The following is a 6000-nucleotide window of genomic DNA, read 5'->3' as shown; positions in this document are numbered from 1 at the left end:
CTATTTTTCGACGTCTATTTTTTAATAACTTGTGTTTTCTTATCCCGATATTGCTAGGTGATGATTAGAAACAGTTATCCTAGAAGGCTCGAAGTAACTGAAGCAGCTAATCGGGCATGATAACATTGTCGATAATCACCCTACTTACACAGCGGTTCAGGGTGCTATCATATCTGTTAAGATTTTTATTGCAAATTTCCTTGAATTATATTTTAAGCTTATCCACTGATTGAATAAATAGTTTTTTTTTTTTATTTCTTCATCCTTGTATGCCAATTGCTGAGACGTTCCTCACGTAAGCAAGGTGATAGCAGAATTCTGGGCTCAACATCCTCAGATACTCTGTGAATAGTCTGCATTTCAACAAGTTTGCAATGATCCTGCTGTGCTGAGATGTTCACTTTATTGAAATAACAATTTTTCTTCTCGTTTACCAATTTATCTAGCAGTCGGACATCTTTTTTTTTTTATTTGTATTTCTGACAAATGTTATTTTTCTTTGTGCTTTGTGATTAGCTTTGTGGCTACCTTCCTGGGTCGGGTGCATCTTAGCAGGATCTACTTCTATAGAAGTTGGGATCATGATAAGGTCGAACTCTTCGTTTGACTTGATGAAGCCCATTTCCTTACTTCCACAACTGTCGCTTTTCACTTCTGACGGATATTTGTTGACCGTGTTGATTTGACGGGCCTGTTGACTTTTGGGAGCTGGCATTGCTTCTTACCGGTCATCCAGTTAGTTCACTGCATCACCTTTCACAAATTGTTACGAATCGCTATCTCGTCTCGCTTGATTCTTCCTTTCCCTGCTAAGCTCACGCTCAGGACTGTGGCCTACTATCCTATACTATCTAATCGACTATACAATCTTCAATCGTCTCAAAAAGGTTAACGGATCGAAAGCTTACTATACGTTTAAAAACGTATAATGAGCTGAGTATGTTGAGATTCAGCGTCTATATGAAGGACGATCCTGATAGTAACTAGCGTCTGTACATATTCGTACTTTACGTGTAGTACTACTAAGCCGTTAGGCGTGATTACGGGACCTATGATGGAGCAGCGGGTAATGTGTTTGCCTACTAAACTTAAAGACATGTAGGTCTAAATTCAAATCCAGGAGTAGACACGTTTTGTTTCGTTTCGTTCTGAGAACCGATCATCTAAAGCTTCCTCCGTTAGAATTACTATAAGGTCTTGAAATGCGCCAGGATTTATCGCCAGCTTCATAATCAAGTAACGCTTCCGCCTTATTTTACTGTATGACAAATATGTCACGGCTTGCTTAAGCATGTTCATCGGCGCTTATAGGCGTATAAGTGAGTTAAACGCCCGTACGTCGACAGTGTTGTTTGGAGTATGAATATAAGTAAGCTTTTTTGCATTGGCTGTTCAATAATTAAATTGCCGGGATTTCTCGTTGACTGCCCACACTTTCAGCATGTGGCCCTTTCACAGAAAGGCGCATGGTAGGATTAAGTAACAAAGTTTGAAAGTCCTGTTTCGCGGAATCTGCTAAATCCCCTAGTGGCGTAAACTGGAACGATCTTATCAATGTGATCATAACTGGAGTAATAACTAGTGCTATGCCTAACTTGAATCGCAAAATATACGATCGCGCTAATATAAGAGAGAGTTATAACTTAATTTTATGTGGCGGAGGCCGAATCATAACAGTTCTCTAAAAACTATTATAAACTATGATACAATAGAGAACCATATATATATTGGCTTCGTTCCGACCATGAATAGACCAAAGTACCTGAATTTACGTTAATAGGGTTTACCGTCTAGCCGTTTCGTTATCCGAAATATGTAATGAAGTTAATGTAACTATTGTAAAAGCAACGAATGGGGTCGTTGCTCTCTTTGAGCTGCCAGTGACAGCTTGCCGTACTAACGACGGCACAAACGTATAACCCGTAGTCTATTCGTACTCCAGTTGTTACGTCTACGCATTGTGATTTAAGAAAATGGCACGAGGATGTAGATGAAATAGGGAAAGCATCGCTCGTTAACGGACTATTTGTGTTAGATGCAATAGTTGCATTCGTTTTCAGCTTTACTTAGCCTTAATCGATTGGATATAAAGACACAATCTCATATTTTACCCTTTTGACTCAATGCCAATGTATAATACAATAACCAAAGAAAAATTTTCTGTTAAGTGCATAACGGTTGTCGTTACCGCAACAATTAAAGATGCACCTTATTAACATATAGCTACCAAACGTTCCTTAGATAACATGTGCCTAACAAACCCGCAACGATTCAAAGCGATCATCACACTCGTATGTCAGACAGACCTAAGGGTGGGCGATACAATTTTATAAATTGTATTCACCTACAAAGATGTAGCAAAACTCAACATTCGGATATATATATATCCCTTTATGTGAACGCCAGTATATCATAACATAGGGGCATATAGATCCTAGTGGTTCTTCTTCACCTTACGACGATACGTACCGGGCTTAAAGACAGATGTTTCATATCAGTCCGTTTACGTTTTCCAACTCCGCATCGGGATTCGAACTTTGGCTGGACATATATGTGTGATGTCCCAACAAAAAGCGGCCAAATTACACAATCCCGCTTAAGTATCGGCCCATTACACAGTGCTGCATGTTAAATCACTACGAAGATGTATTTGTTGCAATACTACAACCGGATAAGACAAATACACTATGTTTGCGTGGGGGCGCCGAAAGGAGGAAAGCTACACGTTTACCGCTCGGCTGTAGATAGCCGAAATCCAAGAAGTTCGCTGAAGTTACTCAGGTGAAGGACTACGCTTTTTCACAATTGCTCTGCTGGAATTGTAACAGTGAAATATGGAAAGAGGTTGTGTATTTTTCGTTCCTGACGAAGTGAGCCCCTGAGAACATTCTAAACACTGCGAGTCAGGGAGAATATATGACCTCAATGTTTCGATAAATTACAATCGATGACAAATAATCCCACAAACGGAGTAACCTGGAAGACGGCCGAGAAAAGATGTAGATATTTTTTATTTAATATGCTTTTATGGTGTGCAGCCAAGATCGAAGGATGACAATATCGCTATTTGGCTACCACTATTAAGAATTTAAACAGTAAAACTTCAAGTTACTTAAATATCTTTAATAGATTTTCGATCTATAAGTACTTTCGAATGTATAACAATACGTTGATAGCACTATATACGTTCGTAGTTGACAGCAAACAATGAACTATCTGCTGAGATATTTCCATTTGCTCAAACCTCATTATTGATAACATAGAATTAAAGATTTCCCGTCTGTAAAGAGCTTTGAAAAATTCAGGCAAACTCTGCCCGGATTAATGTCTTGCGCTTTACAGTAGTGTCGCTGACTGCTGTCAAAAACACTAACAAAGATTACGGATTTTCTAATAGTGCTCTATTCGTCCTACACCGTTTCGCTCCAATCCACTAATCAGCACGCATCGAAAAGCTTTCTCATTTACTCTTATAAATTTTCAATTTAAAAATTGATTTCTAAAAATTTCATAGCTTGACTTATACACACCAGCAATTCGGATATGTATTTAATACTAATAATATTAATAAACGTACACACGCAGATTTCCTCTCGTTTATTGCTGTCAGCCTTCGTTCGTGTCTGCTTACTGCGGCCATTTTAAATTCACGTCACCTCTCCATTATTCCGTTCAGTTGATGTATCGCGAACGCTTGTTACGGCTAGCTCTGGGCAGCTGTGCCAAATGTGTACACATCAGCCATACTTTTATGTTTGCACGCGCATGCATGGTCACGCTCGTTCAAGTTCAGGACCATTTCATGGACTGTTCCGCTTGGCCAAATGGCCCTCCTTTCTGGGAATACAATCACTGACGGCCACCAGCATAGATCAATTAACTGTAAGCCCCTAGAAGAAGGCTAAACGCTTTCCACAAAAAAATGCTAGTTCTGGAGATATTGCCAATAAGGTAACAGAGTGTATGATTGTAAGTGAAGAATCAACTCCATTAGACCTTAACCTTTCCTCTCGAAGGTTGAATGATATAAACGCCGCAAACAGAATCGCAAATACGGACTGAGTTTAGCATTTGTGCCTACTGTTTAATTACTAATTAGTTTAGTTCTGCGGGCAAACGTTTGGCCGAAAATGATTCTGTAGCCCTAGTGGCAATGTGTACTGTGATTTTTAATAGTTCAAGTCATAACAGCTTTTGCAGCGTACTATCAGATTTATTGCTATCTATCGGCTATATAAATACGTTCTGAAAATTCTGCCGGTACTTTTTTTTACGACCTTTTTGTTCATTCTATATGTGTTTGTGTATTTCTGTCAACCGAACGATGACGGCCCGCTAAAATCATACCAAAAAAGCACCAATAAATATATAGTTTTATTATTGGTTGTTACAAAGTCTCGAGTTCATTCAAATTGTAACGCAGATAATGTTTTTTTTTTTTTATCATATGTGCTAGCGATTGATTAGAATGGGTTTCGAAAAAGGCGGTAACAGCTACCGGTTCAGCCGGTAAGCTAAGCAGTTCAGCCGATGAATCGGCGGCGAAGGCCCAGCACTGATAATGGAAACAGCACGCACGTTAACTTGTTTGTGAATGGAAAAGATTTCTTGTAGCAGTTATGGCTGACTATGCTCGTAGCTTTCTGGGTGAAGCCGAGTCAATAAATCAATCTCGCTGTAAATGTGAGCTATATCGAATTGGAAAATTATATACAGTACCATGGCGTCGCCAGCTGCGAGCTGACAGTCCCGCCAGTGATTCTCCCTGGAACGACAGAGCAAGTGGAATAGGAACATTTACTGTGACACACTAGCTCGTGTGTGCAAAAGGCTGAGTCTTCACCCGTTGCGAGATTACCCGTCCCTGAAGCGCAGGCCATACGAAGCTGCTTTACCTATATCTTGACGCACTGATTTATTAATTTTTAACTTTTATATTACTGACCAGCTGAAACAATCCATCCAAATACGAACATGCAGCTCTAAGCGTTATTCGAATATTCTATTAATCAACTAATATAATTAATTTTATTAACTGTTATCAAGTAACTGTGGGAACTCTATTAAGTTCACAGTAAAATGCTATTATCGGGCAAACTCAATTGTAGAAGGAGCCGTATAACTAGTTCCTGGAAAAATTCCCATCTGACCAACATGGCCCCGGGGAAATTGCACGGCAATAAGCGTCTGTCTGCGCTCGTTCGCCGGTGCGGAGGCATTCATTTCTGTATGCCGTATTTCGATGTATCGCGAAGTGATAACAGGCAAAACTTCTAACAAGTACATGGGTAAATTCCGAGCGGCTAGCAGAAAGCTCAGCCTATCTCGTTTGTGTTCGTTTGATTTGCGCACCTCGATGTGAAGCCCGATGAGTGCCGACCTCGATTTAGAACATGTGTACTACGGATGACCAAGATCATGAATTTTGCATTATATTGATATATACACAAGTTATGATTACGACTTTTTTTTTTATCGGAAATTTTACCTTTTCTGAATAGAAAATGAAATTCGGTGGCAGATCTGCGCAAAGAACTCCAGAGCGCAGTATGAAACGCTTGATAGCTCCGTTGTATTTTAATGTTTTACTCTTGAATAAAGTCATCATTCAATATTGGATAAATAGAATAGTTACTAGCTATTATTAGGGAAGAAACATCGTTTATTCGGTACTAACGTGGGACGTTAAGTGGGTAAGTAAAATACGCACTTCCACTGCTTTTAGTGTGGTCTTTTACATTATCTGTGTGCCAAATGTCCTATAATAGATAATAAACAGTCATTTGTGCCTAATATAATTTTTCACACTACAACTATAATCTTCGTGTCTCTCTTTCAACGCCTTTGCTAGCGGTTCGAAGGATTATACATACAGCGGTCTTCACACGAAGCCCATACAGCTGCTGCAATGAATGAGAAAATCTTTCAGTAGTAAAGCTGCGAGGTCACTTTTGAAAAGACTGAACTTAATCCGGAATACTCTCTCACGGTTGCGGACGT

This window comes from Varroa destructor, unplaced genomic scaffold (genome assembly GCF_002443255.2).
Source record: "Varroa destructor unplaced genomic scaffold, Vdes_3.0 BEIS01000007.1, whole genome shotgun sequence".
In the NCBI taxonomy this organism is placed as follows: Eukaryota; Metazoa; Arthropoda; class Arachnida; order Mesostigmata; family Varroidae; genus Varroa; species Varroa destructor.
Note: the sequence above shows the minus strand (reverse complement) of the source record.